Source organism: Aulonocara sp. 'chitande type north' Nkhata Bay, linkage group LG22 (genome assembly GCF_057382095.1).
Source record: "Aulonocara sp. 'chitande type north' Nkhata Bay isolate Kocher_YH1m ecotype deep benthic linkage group LG22, A_spYH_male_GT1.1, whole genome shotgun sequence".
Taxonomy (NCBI): Eukaryota; Metazoa; Chordata; class Actinopteri; order Cichliformes; family Cichlidae; genus Aulonocara; species Aulonocara sp. 'chitande type north' Nkhata Bay.
In genome coordinates this window covers 34,382,069-34,399,062 of record NC_141364.1, presented here as the reverse complement: position 1 = coordinate 34,399,062, position 16,994 = coordinate 34,382,069, and the positions used below count along the sequence as shown (strand labels likewise).

Sequence of the window (16,994 nt, the reverse complement as noted above, 5' to 3'; positions counted from 1 at the left end):
TGCTTCATCGGCGCTCCAAAAAGTTATTGAAACTGTGCTTAAAGTTCTACCCAGTGTGCATAATTATTTCGATGATGTAACTGTTGCAGGATCTTCTGTGCAGGACACAATGAATGCCTGCGTGATGTTCTCAACATGCAAAAATGTTCATTTAGACAGTCCAGCCTCAGATTCCTAGCTCTCCAAGGATGATATTCTTCCTGACACAGATCATAGCGCAGCCATCCGTGATGCCCCACCACCAGTGTTGGAGAGTAACGGAATACATGTACCAGTGTTGCGTATTTAATATACAAAATATAAGTAACTGTATTCCGTTACAGTTACCGTTTAAATAGGTAACAATAAGAATACAGTTACTTTGTTGAAATAAATAGAATACACGGGGGTCACTTCCTGTTTCATATGTTAGGCTATCCCTTCTTCATTGCTTCTCCAATTTTTGTGATTAAATCCAATTAGGCGCAGGTTTAGCTCAGTTGGATGAGCATGCAATAACATGGCTCATAGCTGAGAGTGACCGGCAGCCCTTTTTTTAAAAGAAATTTAAAAACATAATAATTTTTACTCATTTTCCATCTGGGATCAATACAGTTTCTCTGATACTGATTAACGAAAATCCAAACAAAACACGCAATAACAGGCTCTAAATTACGTGTCATGTTAATGTTGGTGGTGTCAGTTACACAATGGACCCAGAGCCAGCACAACAGAGCAGCAGTGCACGGGCAGGAATGCATTTGTTACCTGGAAATTCTGACACCACTTCGTAAGAAGAATGGGACGGTGAAACTTCAGTATCTTCAGTGTACTATTGCTGATATTTGATATGTGATACTTATTAGTATAAATGAAGGCTACTCGCCACTGAGCTAACATTGTTAGCTGGGGTTAGTTCATAGACTGCAGACTGTTAGGCCGTTTCTAAATACTCAAGTACAAGAGTCCGTACTCGCATTCTCGCTAGCCCGGACTTCAGAAGTTCACACAGGAGTCCAGACTTCCCGAGAAGGGTTATTCTACAATTGGAATGGCAGTGTATTTGATGACATCACAGCTCCATCCCCTCCGAATTTAACTGTGAATAATATTTGCAATGAAAATTACACATGATGTATTAGATTTCTTTAAGAAAAAAAAAGATCATTTAAAAAAGTATCTTAAGCACTTTGGCAGAATTCGCTTTTACTTATCATCTGTTTCATAATGTCTAATAAGCTTCATCGCTCTTAATAAACATGGTACACATGTATGCCTGAATAAAAACAAACAAGTGAGATGTTAGAACACTTTTATTAGTATTGTAGTAATTACTCAAAACTTACAATAGACAGTCGCTGGAGTTTGGAAGAGAACTGAACAAATATTTAAAATATAATCTGATCGTTTTTGGAGCAGCCTTCAGGATCTCCACGCATTAACATGCTGTTATAGACTTGATGGATAGCATGAACAACCTGCTAGCTGCAAATAGTCATGTGCAGTTCCACATGATTATTAACAGACAAAAGAAAACATACGAGATCGCTGCAAAAAGTGCAGCCTTACCTAATGTCCACCTACGGTTACTCGTTTATATTAAGATTTAAATCTAGTTGGTGTTGGTATGGAGAGTAACCTTCAGTAACAGTAATAAATCACACAGCAATAGCACATTCATGTAGTTGTAAAAAGCATGATAAGATATTAAGTAATCCAAAGTATTCAGAATACGTTACTCTCATTGAGTTACTTAACGGAATACGTTACAAAATACATTTTGGGGCATGTATTCTGTAATCTGTAGTGGAATACATTTTAAAAGTAACCTTCCCAACACTGTCCACCACCATGTGATCTTGCATCTGTGCGTTCTGGGGTTAATCTCTTCGACTCGCTTTGCTACAGTAGTGGAACCAATGCGAGCTGTACTGGGAGATGCTGCTGACTCTGGGTCCACACAGACTGAAGGGGCTGTTCGCAGCTCTTAAGGGTGAAGGTTTGTGTAGAAACAACTGGTTTTGTACTTTGCAATGTCATTGATATGTGATAATTTTGTTATACAGTAAATTCAACTGTGAGAGTTATAAAATACCCATTTACTTTGTTGGTTTTGAGTACTTAAATAACCACTTAACTTGAAGTGATAACAGTTATGACATCATATACATCAGGTAACTAAGGTTGATGTTCATCGATGTGTTTTAATGGATACATGCAGTTTTTCAAGTAAGGGGGGATGTTGTGTTCACCATTAGGTGGCCTTTTAGGATGAGGCTGAGCTCTGAGGGACCGGCGCGTAAGAGCAAATGTGTGGGAAAATGCATCCCTTATGCTGCTGTACTGGAACCAATCAAGTGGCTATTAAAGCCGTTCAGAGGAATTCTTGTCTAATTGCTGTTTCTCCTTCACGCTGACTTCCAAACCTAACACTATGGATAACTAAAAGAAATAAAGAATTTCACATCTATTTAGTTCTCCTGTGATTGGCTGTTCTGGCAACTCGTCGTTATAGGGCATGATTTTCAGGAACAAAGTAAATGGCTCTCGCCCCGCAAGAGAGTATGAAGAGGATTTTTACAACACACACCCCTCCACCCCCAAAACTAGCCCTCTTATCACTGTCAAAGGGGAGACTGGGGGTGGCTACATGCCAGGGACAGTTCCCTTGCCAGACACAGTGGATGGGTACAAACGCTTGGCACAGTGTGGAAACAGATTTGCCAACAGCTACTCTGGCAACCATCGACTCTGAAGGTTCAGTGAGAGGTGAATCATCTATCACCAGAAGCAAACACAGAAATGCAATGACATACCATACAATACACACTGCCACGAGCTGCAGCTGCAAATATCAGCAGCCGGAAACTGCAAACCAAAAAAATGACAATTATATTAAGAACCAGCCAATGACAAGTCACCTATGTGTTTCCGTCCACAGACTGCTAAGTGGATACAAACATGTAAATATGAAACGCTTTGTTTTGTTTTAAATTAACGTCATTAGATGCAACAAATTAGAAGGCCCATGTTAAATCTCCTTACTTTTACTAAATGAGTGAATCACCAACATCACCAGTACCACAGCTGCAGCAGTTAATTCTCTTAAACACTTCACTAATGCAGCAGTATTGAAGCTAATTTCTAATTTCACAAAAACACAAATTTTGTCTCAGTTTCAGAGATCCCTTTTATAAAGCCAGTTACTAATTTATGATATATAATACAATCATATTTGACATGTCAACTTTACATGGTGAAATATTAACACTGAAATTAAAATCAGTAAGCATGATAATCATGTTTTTTTCACAAGCACAGATCGCTGAAGTGGTTTAAACCTCCGTTTTTTGGAGTCATGACCCTCAGGAGTGTTTCTGCTTCAAATGTTATCTGCCAGTTTGTCCTCTTCACTTACACAAACTGTAGGTGCAGAGCATCTTACACTTTACAGTTCACTAACAAACTAAAACAGACATGCAGTCCTGTTGTGATAGCGTGGAACAGGTAGGATACTATGTCAGTATCAGATTATTGGGGTTAAAGAAATAAATCATTCGTTATTAATGATAAAGAATTAAAACAAAGTAAACTAAAAACTAAAACCAAAGTCACACAATCTAATTTTTGAAAGGCACAAATGTTTGAGAAATACATGCAGAGCTAAAATTAGACAAATGTTTTATTGTTTCAACCTCACAGGAGAATAACTTTAGTGAGGCTTGGTTCAAAGATTGGAAAACCACCTACACCAATGAAAAATCAAATATGATAGAAATTGATGTCAAAGGATGATTTGAACCTCATTCAAGAAATGCAACAGTTCCTTAGCCCACAGTCCACTTCCACCCAAGTATCGTCAAAGTCTACATACCAGTTCAACCAGATCATTACAATATTATATTTACTATAAACTGAGAGAAGCCAACCAGACAAGCAGCTATTTCGGTGCTCTATTTACTGCATGTATATGTGGTACTACTACTGCGCGTCTGCACATACAATTTATTCTGTATATATGCTGTTTATTTATTTATTGTGCAATGACAATAAAGAGTTAAAATACAATAAGAGCAATTTCATTCTTATATCAGTCAAAATTATATAAACTACGTACAGAGAGAAATACAGGTTCAAGATACAGATGTAAACTACATCTACTTTAAATCTCCGCACACACACTTTATTACTTTTAATCAGTATCTGAATCATTTTTGTGAGCATGTAGGAGCTTGGTGCTTTCACAAAAGAGCTGAAGACTAAACATCTAAATTCACAGCTTAGCCAGGCTTTTCTGCAGATGACTGAAATTCAATATTAAACTGAAAGATAACAGTCGCCTGAAGGAACAACATTAACACCTCAGACATTTAAGCATCTTCTGATATAACACTAAGGAGTTTCAAAAATAATGCTTGATTGCAAACCCTAAGACAATGATAAGATCTTAAAAGGTAGTACTGTTTTTTAGTAAATCAGATTTACTAGACATGCATCAAACTTATAAATGCTCCTCCCACCTCTCAGCAGGGAAAAGAAGAAACAGTGTGGGCGTAAGTCTGTTAACTTCACTTTACTTGTATAGTTCATTATAGCTATAACTTTATGCATCTTAAAATTCAGCTATGTTCTGCTATTTAGTAATATGTGTGGTTGCCTTAATTACCTTCAGAAAAGCCTCAAACAGGAATAAAATCCTGGGTGATGCAGAGGCAGCAGGACGTTCAATGAAGGTGAGAAGAGAGGGAAGCGGCAGTCCTCACCAGAGGAACTACAGCACTGTAGCAATTATGTCAAATATAAATTCACATTTTTAGAAAGTTTGACAGATTTGCTGTGGAAGGAGAACCTCCACAGCTGAGCTGCAAAACTAACATCAACTTTGCAAGAGTCTGATAAAGTTGAACTTTGCAACACTGCCCATTCGCTCTTTGACTAAATGAGTGGCAGCAAACTGTAAGCAACACATTCTCAATTAGAATGTTTTGCCTTTATGATTAACCCTCTGGGCTCCAGGGTATAATTGACTACTTTTGATTTGACCTCTACATTTCACCTTTAAAAATTGTTCATCTCGCCTTGTTTGGTATCACTATTTTCAGCACAACCTCAACTATCTGAAATTGGAGTTATTGTTTCATTTTTACTATATTAGCACAGCTGATCTAAATTTAGACAAAAAAATTAAAATCCGAGTAGAAAAAAGTTATATTTTTGACTGTAAAACCCACAAACATGTTTAACGAATCATTTTCATAACTTGAAATGCAAATAAAAATTATACATTTCTAAAAATTATGCACAAGTTTTGCAAACAACAAAGTTATATGGTACTATTTACCTAAAAATGCAGCCAAGGCCTCAGACTTTTTTTATATAACCATTTAAATCTATTTACAGAACAATCAGGTGTGCTGCATCAAATAAGAAGGCACACAAATTATTTGTGCCAGTCCAAAAACTAGTTTGTGTTCAGTATAAGACAGAGGAGAACAGCACAGGCTTAAACCCTGCAGGTCTGACAGCAGGAGGTGCATCAGTCCAGCGTTTACACTGGAATCTGCCTTCAGTGGCTTTTTTGGAGCAAGTGTGACATTCAGCAGTATGACTGACACACAATACAAAACAATAACTACTCAACACACTAACTATAACCTCCAAACACACTAAATGTCACTAATGTCTCACATGTGAAAACTCGCTCTCTCTCTTTCTCTCGCTTGCCTGCTTTCTCTCGTCAGTGTTGCTCCTAAAACTTCTCCTTCTCCCTAAACAACCAAGTGACACATGTTGCCATATCATTTTTTAATTGGCTGACATGGTAAACTCTAACACCAATAGGGAAGGGAAGGGGTGTTTTTTCTTTCTCTTTTTTCACTCGCAAGCGGAGAGTGTTTGCTAGCGCTGTCTGTAGAAAACGCCGTTTTTACACCACTGTTTTGTTCAGAAAAAAGCGTTGCGTGTATTTTTTATCATAACTGTGGTTTTATGTGGCCCATCGACACAATTCAAAAACTGGTATATAGTTTGAAGTCCGCACTTTAACCCAAGTTGAAATGGAGACTCTGGGTCGCTGCATCTTGTAGCTGTGTCGTCTTAAATTGGTCATGTGATTTTGACACGCCCCAGAGGGTTAATTAAAGAGTGTTGACACAAAACAAATAAGTATTGCATAAGAAGTAATTCTTAGGGCACCTATGTTTGAGATACAGATTAGAAGGAGACAATAAGGGGAGAGGAAAAAGGTGGGAGACAAAGTGGGAACAAATTAGAGATAACAAGAGGAAGAAAGTAGAACTAAATACAAAGTACCAGAGACAAGAGACTATCAAAATAAAACAAAAAAATAACAGAAGAAAAATCAGAGCACTTCCTAGTCCAAACAAAACAGAAAAAAGTCTGGGGGTTGGCCTGGCAAAGAGGCAAGACAGGGAGGGTGAAGCGGTTTAGGAGGTCGGCCCAGCCACTGGGCTAGGTTCAGAGGCAGAGGCTGGTGACAGGGAGGAAGAGATGTTGGGGACCAGCCAGGAGGCCCACAACAGAACCAGAACTATCAGGAGGCTGACGGCAGCAGAGGTGACAGGATACCTCAGGTGGTTCAACTGTAGGCTGGTATCAGGGGGGTGTCATGTTCCTGGGTTTTTCACCCAATGTTTTGTGTTTCTTTGTTAGATTCTTTGAGTTATTCATGGTTCAGTTTCCTAGCCAAATCATTTGCATTTCTTATTCTTAGTTATTTTATTAGTCTTTGGCTTCTTGTTGCTGTGCCTCTCCCGTGTTCTACGTTTCACGTCTAATCACTGTCGTCTTTGTGTTCGTTCTGTGTTTCCTTTCTGTCTCACCTGTCACTTTTGTTTTCACGTCTGTCTCTTCCCGGTCCCAGTGTCAATTCTCTGTTTTGTGTCTCATGTTTCCTGTTTTATTTTGACAGTCCCTTGTCTCGTGTTCATTGTATTCGGTTTTGCTTCCTCCCTGTCTCATTAAATCTGATTGGGTCCTACCCCTGCCTGCCACACAGCACTATGTATGGGGATGATGGAGATGTGGCATGGCTGGGATTTGGCAATGACATCAAAGACCGTCGGGTTGCTGCTTATCAGTTTGTTACCCGTTGAAGTTCAGGGTCTGGGTGTTGGGCAGGTATCTGGCATTCACTCAGCTAACATCACTCTGGGTTCTTGGCTAACTTAGCATTAGCAGGTGATTGCAAGAGTCGCTGTTGTGTTAACAGCATAATACAGTTGTTTCTGTACTGGATGCAGTTTGAACTTTATCATCTCGCCCTCATTCTTTTGTGGAATAACAATAAAAATAATATATTTATATTTATACCCACGCCCTAGACTGTGCCACTATTTTCCTCCTTGGATAGATGAACTGAAATCAGTTCACTTCAGCGCAAGTGGAACCAATAAGCAGGATCAATAGGCAAGCAGACTAATAATTCTAAGGATTTGAACTGGGAACCAGTAGTTCGATTCCCATACCTCGTCAAGGTATTCGCCATACACACACAACTATGGGCGCACTAAGGTTTGTCACATGGAGTGTGCATGCAGCTGGCTCCAGAGAAAAAAGGTTAAAAGGGTTTAACCAACTTAAATACCTACAGGCAGACGTTGTTTTATTACAAGAGACTCACAGGCCTGTCACAGGCTTGAATGAACTTAAAACACCTGAGTTTCCTAATGTGTTCTCAGCCTGTTATAATTCTAGACAAAGGGGAGTAGCAATTTTAATACATAAAAATATTAATTTCACAGTACTCAATACAGTTATAGATCCAGAGGGCCGATTCCTAATCGTTAAACTATCTATACTCAATCAAAAGCTATGTATTGTAAGTATATATTGTCCAAATGTTGATGGCCCCTCATTCTTCCACAGATTCTTTAGTACACTCTCTGAACACCTAGATGGCACACTTATTCTTGGGGGCGACTTCAACCTGGGGCTAAATGAAGACATGGATAGGCTCAATACAGCAGGAACTCAGCGTAATTGGCAGGCCACAAATATAATCAAACAGTATATGAGCGACTTTGGTCTTTGCGATGCATGGCGCTCCCTTCACCCCAACAGTAAGGAATATTCTTTCTTCTCACATGTCCATCACTCTTACTCTCGTCTGGATTATTTTCTGGTCAGCAGCTCACTGCTGAGTGACATTTCAGACACTGAGATTCACCCTATAGCTGTCAGCGATCATGCTCCTGTATCTTTAACACTAATGCACAAGAATAATACGACGCCAAGTAAAAACTGGAGATTTAATACATCACTGCTTAAAGATGAAGACTTTATTAAATATTTTAAAAAAGAGTGGACTTCATATTTGGACTATAATGACACTCCCGGAACATCAGCTTCTGTTCTCTGGGAAGCAGGGAAAGCTGTGATGAGAGGTAAAATAATTTCTTTCTCATCACATAAAAAGAAAAAAGAAAACAAAAATGTTCAGGAATTAGAAAAAAACATCAAATCCTTAGAAAAAGCCTATGTGTCACACCAAGATCAGGAAACATTGACCAAAATACGCAAAACAAAACTAGAATTAAATGAAATTATTAAGAAAAAGACTCAATTCTTAGTCCAAAGACAAAATTTTGAACACACTAACAAATCCAGACAATTTCTAGCTAACCATTTAAAAATCAATAAAGAACAAACAACTATATGTGCTATTAAAGATTTATCTGGGAATACAATACATGACCTTAAAAAAATAAACACAATTTTTGGGGATTTCTATGAAACTTTATATACACCACAAATAAACCCATCTAAAAACTAAATTGATCAATTTCTCGACAACATAACTCTTCCAAAATTATTAGACACTCAAGCAATGGCACTGGATTCGCCACTGACGCAAGGATGAACTCCAGGGAGACCTGATAAGCGTGCCCAGGTCCAGAAGGCTTTCCAGCAGAATTTTACAAAGAATTCTGGACGATTCTAGCACCACTTTTTTACAAAACGTTGTTGGAAATCAAAGAAAAGGGCAGACTACCACCAAATGTGAACTCTGCAAGTATTAGTCTCTTACTGAAACCAGGCAAAGACCCTGTATATCTCTCAAGCTATCGTCCAATATCCCTTATAAATGTAGACCTTAAAATAAGTTCTCTCAAAGAGATTAGAGAAAATAACCCCCCTCTTAATTCATCCTGACCAAACTGGTTTCATAAAAGGTAGGCACTCATCAACAGATATACGTAGATTACTTAATTTGATAGACTACTCATACAGTAAAAACTGTCATGCGGTGTAGTAGGACTCAGGCGCAGAGCAGAGTTCAGGGGAAAACAACGTTTATTTACACAATCACCAGGTGCAGATATATACAGTGAGGGGAACGAGGGTCCTAGGTCCGAAAGGGAAGTCCGGGATTGGAGTCACACACACGTTAGCTCTTCTTCTTTACAGTGGTTGAAACAGCAGGTTAGTCACGGGTCCGGGGAAAACTGTGCACAGGAGAAAATAAGGTTACACAGAGATCGCAGCAAGTTTAAAAAGCTTAAGGATTTGAGGCAGACGTTCACTGACGTGTCTAGCATAATCATCCAGCAGTGAGGCTGTCTGCGTCCCGGCCTTAAGAGTCCAAACAGGTAATCAGAGCCTGACGAGATGCAGGTGTGTGCCAAGGGCAGGAGCCTGCAGTGAGCTCCGCCCTGGCGGGGAGGAGAGAGGAGAATGTACACCAAACACATGTGGCCTTGTGGAGCTGGCCGGGCAGACACGGGGACCATGACAGTCCCTCCCCCGCTCAACGGGAGCCTCCCTGCGACCCACCAGGCTTACCTGGATGCCTGCGATGGAAATCCTGGAGCATGCCCTTGTCCAGGATAGCTGCCCGAGGCACCCAGGAGCGTTCCTCTAGCCCGTAGCCCTCCCAATCCACCAGGTACTGGAATCCCCTACCACGGCGTCGGGAGTCCATAATGCGGGAGGTGTCATACACCAGCTGGCCATCCACGAGCCGGGGGGGGGGGGGGCAGGGGCCTGCAAGGAGGGCACAACGGGCTGGAGAGCACCGGCTTGATCTGCGACACATGAAACACACTGTGGATGAGCATGTTGCTAGGGAGTTTGAGGCGTACAGACACAGAGTTAATGATCGCTGCTATAGCAAAGGGACCGACAAACTGAAGCGACAACTTCTTGGATTCAGTCCGCAAAGGCACAAAGCGAGTGGACAGCCATACCTGTTGGCCACCGCATACTCCGGGGCAGGTGTTCTACGGCGATCCGCACGTATCTTATTCTGAGCTGCGGTGCGGAGCAGGTGGAGGTGTGGCTGTTGTGCGCGTACTCTATCCAGGGTAGTTGTTCGCTCCAGAGGGACTGGTTGTGGGAGACGACCTAACGGAGGGCAGCCTCAAGCTCCTGGTTTGCTCGCTCGGTCTGACCATTGCTCTAAGGATGAAACCCGGAAGAGAGACTGACTTTGGCGCCCAGGGCGGAGCAGAATTCCCTCCAAACCCGGGAGGTGAACTGTGGACCCCTATCCGAAACCACATCGTCAGGGATCCCGTGGAGCTGGAAGACGTGAGTGGTGAGGAGTCGAGCTGTCTCCAAGGCAGAAGGCAGCTTCGGAAGGGCGACGAAGTGAGCCGTAGAGAACCTGTTTTTAAGCAGAGTGAAAGCATGCTGGGCGGCAACACCCCAATGAAACGGTACTTTGGGAGAGGTTAGTTTAGTGAGCGGAAGGACGAGTCCCGGATGAATCTCCTGTTGAAATTTGAGAAGCCCAGGAAGGGCTGCAGCTGCCAGCGGTTGGGGGGAACCGGCCATTCCACCACCGCTCTCACCTTCTCCGGGTCGGTCCATAGGTTCCCTTTCTCGATAATGTAAGCCAAGAACGCCACCGAGGTCACATGGAACTCACACTTCTCCTCCTTCCTGAACCCCATGAAGGCTTCACCAGACTCTTCAACCTCTCACTGGATCAGGCAGCCATCCCATCCTTTCTAAAATCAGCCACAATCATCCCAGTGCCGAAGAAGTCTCCCATCTCCAGCCTGAATGATTACCGCCCTGTGGCCCTCACACCGGTAACCATGAAATGCTTTGAGAGACTAGTCCTTCAGCACATCAAGGATTACCTCCCCCCAGAATTCGACCCCCACCAGTTTGCATACCGTGCAAACAGATCCACAGAAGACGCCATCGCCACAGCCCTCCACGCTGTACTGAGTCACCTAGAGCAGCGGCAAAGCTACGTCCGAATGCTCTTTGTGGACTACAGCTCAGCCTTTAATACAATCATCCTGGACATCCTCATCACCAAACTGGTCACTCTTGGCCTCCCTCCTCTCACATGTGCCTGGATTAAGGATTTCCTCACAAACCGGCCCCAGACTGTAAGACTCGGCCCTCATCTCTCCTCCACTCGCACACTGAGCACCGACTCCCCACAGGGCTGTGTGCTGAGCCCCCTCCTGTATTCTCTCTACACCCACGACTGCAGCTCAACCCACAACAACAATCTCATCATCAAGTTTGCTGATGACACCACGGTAGTCGGACTCATCTCGAAGGGAGACGAGGCAGAGTACAGAGAGGAAGTCCTGAAGCTGGCAGCATGGTGTTCAGAAAACAACCTGGCACTGAACACTAAGAAAACCAAAGAGCTCATTGTTGACTTCAGGAGACACAGCACTGACTTGGCCCCCTCTACATCAACGGGGAGTGTGTGGAGAGGGTCCACACTTTCCGGTTCCTTGGTGTCCTCATCTCTGCTGACATCTCCTGGACAGACAACATCTCAGCGGTCATCAAGAAGGCCCAACAGCGGCTGCACTTCCTGAGAGTCCTCAGGAAGTACAAGCTGAACTCCAACCTGCTGCTGACCTTCTACTGCTCGTCCATTGAGAGCCTGCTGACATACTGCATCACGGTATGGTACGGCAGCTGCACCAAAGCAGATAGAGTGAGGCTTCAGAGTGTGGTCAAGACAGCACAAAAGATCATTGGCTGCCCTCTCCCCTCCCTGATGGACATTTATTCCTCCCGCTGCCTCAGCAGAGCAGCAAACATTATCAAGGACAGCTCCCACCCTGGCTTCAACATGTTCAGCCTGCTTCCCTCAGGGAAGCGCTACAGGTGCATCAACACAAAAACCCACAGACTCAAAAACAGTTTCTTCCCCAAAGCGATAACCACCCTGAACTCACACATGCACCGATAACACAGCCCCCCACTTCCCACTTCCTCTATGGACCACCACTGTGCAATACCAATTCTATGTGCAATAACTCAACTGTATATACATAACACTATTTATTACATATTACTTACGTCTTGTTGGCGTACGTGTTGATGGCCCGGATCTTGTTCTTACCATTCAGCTGACTCCTCAGGACTTGCCTGACCCTCTGCAGGTACTTGGTGGTTGCAGCTTTTCTAGCGGCCTCTTCATGGTTCCCATTTGCCTGCGGGATCCCCAGGTACTTGTAACTAGGGATGGGTATCGAAAACCGGTTCTTGTTGAGAACCGGTTCCCACTGTTTCAATTCCTTGGAATTGTTTGCCGTTTTTGCAAACGATTCCCTTATCGATTCCAGTCGCCCCGAATGACGTCACCACGTTGCGGAGCGTCATTTACCTGGCAGGAAACATGGCGGCTCAAACGCTAAAAAGTTTGGTTATACTTTACAAGAACGGAAGACAACAGGGCAACTTGCAATACTTGCAAAGTAGATATTTCATTTAAGGGAGGAAACACTACGAATATGCAAAAGCATTTGCTCACAAAACACACGATGACCTTAAATGAATGTCGTGTTTTTAATTCCGCTCCAGACTCGTGAATCTCAGCCCAGCAGCAGCGGTAACGTTTGCACGTCCTCTCCCATTAATGCGGCAGGTAAATAATCAACTAACAGTGCATATTATGTTAGCGCGATCTGCCTTATTACAAAACCTGCCATTACTGTGCATTTAGTGACCATGATGAGACAGACAGAGTCTGGCTGGCGCTCGCTGGCAGTTCTCGCTGCAGTCTACCGGTAGCGTCTCCTTTCAAGCCAGGATAGACTAATGTTACCGAGCAGTGACTACGTTTTTGGTCAAAGGCTTGCACCCATTTGCCACAGCAGATGCCCCCGATTTTCGGTAAGTGAATGTGTTTAATTGTAGGCAGGGACATTACTGGATATTCTTGTGTAATTGCTACTGAATAATTTATGTTATACTTTGTTATTGCTACAGAAGAATATTTATTTTATTATTTTACATTTACAATTTTTTTCCCCCGGGGTCCCTGTGACACCCCATTGAAGAGCCGTAGGCTGGATTTCTTAAGATCTCACTGCTGGGTTTGTAAGGCCATGTTACTCCTAAATTTCTGTCTTGTTCAAAGAGAAGATATAAAACAAAGTTCTAAGCTAATCGACCTTAGTGTTCTCCTTTTTAAAAAAGAATCGATAAGAGAATCGATAAAGAATCGAATCGTTAAACAGAATCGAAAATGGAATCGGAATCGTGAAAATCTTATCAATACGCATCCCTAGTCACGGAGCACATCATCAACCATGGCCTGGAAAACCGCAGGAGCGTTAGTCAGGCCAAAGGGCATCACCAGATATTCAAAGTGGCCCAAAGGGGTGTTAAAGGCAGTCTTCCATTCATCCCCCTCCCTAATTCGCACCAGGTGGTAGGCATTGCGCAAATCCAACTTGCTGAAAACAGTCATGCCTTGAAGCAGCTCAAAAGCAGATGAAAGCAGGGGCAGTGGATACTTGTTTTTAACCGTGATCTGATTCAAGCCCCAATAATCTATGCACGGACGCAGAGACTTATCCTTCTTATCCACGAAAAAAAACCCAGCAGGAACAGGCGAGGATGAGGGGCGAATCAACCCCGCCACGAGCGACTCCGTAATGTAGCATCCCTTTCAGGCTGAGAGATGCTGTACAGCCGGCTGGAAGGTAACGGGGCCCCAGGGAGGAGATCTATTGCACAATCATACGGGCGGTGGGGGGGAAGCGAGCGTGCCCGATCCTTACAAAAAACCTCTCGCAAATCACGATAAATCCGCGGGACCCCCAAGAGGTCCGGGGAGTCGAGCGACGCAGCAGTGGGTTGAGACGAGACGGGACGGGAGGGGCGGCGGCCCGAAGGCAATGCATGTGACAGTCAACCTCCATCCCATTACTTTTCCTCTTGTCCAGTCAATATGTGGGTTATGGAGCCAGGGATGGCCCAATACTAACAGCGCGCTTTGAACGCGAAAAACCAAATCTTCTCAGTGTGGTTGCAGTCAAACATACTCCTGAACTTTTCAAGGAGGACAGAAAAATAAATTTCAGGGTTAGACTGAAGCACCGCCTGTGCCCACATCAAGGCACGGTCCTGGAGCAGCTGGAAAATATACGTGATCTTAGACCCATCAGTAGAAAACACTTGAGGTTGTTGTCGAAACTGAAGGAAGCATTGAGTGAGAAATCCAGCACATTTACCAATTTCACCAGTAAAGGGTCTGGGAGTGGGAAGGAATCTGTCAAAATGAACAGGTGTGGGTGCGGAGGTAGACGCACTTACAGGAGGAGCTGATTCAGCTGGTCGGGCAGCGGCGGCAGGTGGAGATGTAGGCAGAGGAGTTAACTGGGCCACAGCTTGTCTAAGACTTGTAAGCTCACCTCTGATATGGGCAAACATTTGCTCATGCTGCTCCAAGATTGCAGTCAGGGTGGCGAGAGTAGGAGTGGATGTCGCTGGGTCTGCTGAGTCCATCTTGGCTGGATGATTCTGTCATGCGGTGTAGTAGGACTCAGGCGCAGAGCAGAGTTCAGGGGAAAACAACGTTTATTTACACAATCACCAGGTGCAGATATATACAGTGAGGGGAAAGGGGGTCCTAGGTCCGAAAGGGAAGTCCGGGATTGGAGTCACACACACGTTAGCTCTTCTTCTTTACAGTGGTTGAAACAGCAGGTTAGTCACGGGTCCGGGGAAAACTGTGCACAGGAGAAAATAAGGTTACACAGAGATCGCAGCAAGTTTACAAAGCTTAAGGATTCGAGGCTCGCATAATCATCCAGCAGTGAGGCTGTCTGCGTCCCGGCCTTAAGAGTCCAAACAGGTAATCAGAGTCTGATGAGATGCAGGTGTGTGCCAAGGGCGGGAGCCTGCAGTGAGCTCCGCCCTGGTGGGGAGGAGAGAGGAGAATGTACACCAAACACATGTGGCCTTGTGGAGCTGGCCGGGCAGACACGGGGGCCATGACAAAAACATTGAAACCATAATATTGTCTCTTGATGCAGAAAAGGCATTTGAAAGAGTTAACTGGAAATTTCTATTTGCAACTTTACACAAATTTTGTTTTGGAAACTCTTTCGTAAGCTGGTTAAAAATATTATATAATTCCCCAACAGCTTGTGTTAGAACAAATGACCAGACATCCTCCAGCTTCTGTCTCCTGAGGGGCACCAGGCAGGGATGCCCACTCTCCCCTTCACTATTTGCAATTTTTATTGAACCACTAGCAGCAGCAATTAGACAGAATTCAGTAATTAAGGGCATAAAATGCAAGAACGTGGAACATAAAATCAGCCTTTATGCGGCTGATGTGTTACTTTTTCTCCAAAACTCACAAACCAATATCGTCTCAGATTATTCAATTAACTGCTCAAAATCTACAGTTCTTCCGATTAATTGCTCCTTCCATAATTCTTCATCTACCCGACTGCAATCTGGAAATATTGAATATTTAGGTATCAATATCTCTCCTAAGCTTGCAGAATTAACTAAATTAAACCACATCCCACAAGTCAGTAGAAGGCGATCTGGCTAGATGGAAATCTTTACCCATATCACTCATGGGAAAGGTTGCCGCTATAAAAATGATGGTCTTGCCAAAAATAAACTATTTATTTTCAATGATCCCAAGTAAGCCATCACAAGACTGGTTCAGATCTCTAGACTCATATATTTCTAAATTTCTTTGGAAAGACAAACCCCCGCATATCAGCTTAAAAACACTACAAAGGACCAAGGACAACGGAGGACTAGATCTGCCTAACTTTAATCACTACTTTTTAGCCAACAGGCTTCAATTCATTTCTAGAATACACCCTCTTAGATGAACCTTGGATAGATGTAGAACGGGCACTATGTAATAGTCTAGAAATTTCAGACCTACCATTTATCAGCTCAAACATCCAACGACATGAATGCTTTAAAAGCATCAACATCAGCTCTTCTCTGACAGCATGGTGGGAGTTTCTAAAAATGACAGAGTCTTCATTAATCCCATGCAAACGTACACCTATCTGGAGCAATTCGGACATATTACAAAACAATAATATGATAAAAATTTTCAGATTGGAGTGGTAAAGGAATCAAATACTTAGAACATGTACTAGAAGGAACAGAATTTATTTCATTTGACAGACTAGTTACACAATATGGGATCAACAAGATTTTTGGAATATCAACAAATTAAATCCATAGTAAAAAAGAAATTTAATCCCAGTGAAGCTGAATTACAAACACCACCAAGTGTGGTACATTTTTTTAATCTAAAACCCCCCAAATTATTGTCTAAAATATACAGAACACTTTCTAAAATTGATGAATCAATATCCCTTCCTATTGCAAAATGGGAAGCAGATTTATCAATCAACATAGACCCAATCCTTTGGTCTCAGATATGCTTAAAAACCTTTCAATGGATCAGAAATCCCAGTTTGCAATTAATACAATACAAAATATTATATAGAGTGCACTATACTGGTCATAGGATGTTCAAGATGGGCTTTATGTCTTCCAACAACTGCTCACACTGTCAAGCAAATACACCGGACAATTACATTCACGCTCTTTGGTTCTGTCCACCAGTTCAGAAATTTTGGCGTGAGATATGTGAAGACTTATCGAAGTGTCTGAAATGTAACATTCCAGCCTCCCCTTTAGTATGCTTGCTGGGCAACTTGGATGAGGTCACTGCAGAAATAAACACAGCCCACGTTGTTTTTACGGCCCTATGCATTGCCAAGAAAATGGTCCTC

The 16,994-nt window shown here is 42.8% G+C and overlaps 2 long non-coding RNA genes across 2 annotated transcripts in view; both read right to left on the bottom strand.

Annotated features, from left to right (window-relative positions):
- LOC147304548 (uncharacterized) overlaps positions 1-16,994 on the bottom strand; it is a 109,725-nt gene that overhangs the window by 62,258 nt on the left and 30,473 nt on the right. The window lies entirely within an intron of this gene.
- LOC147304549 (uncharacterized) lies at positions 9,307-11,082 on the bottom strand. The gene is made up of 3 exons (XR_015126980.1): positions 10,188-11,082; positions 9,529-10,025; positions 9,307-9,446 (listed from the first exon to the last, which is right to left on the bottom strand). It is a non-coding gene; the product is annotated as an uncharacterized LOC147304549 (long non-coding RNA).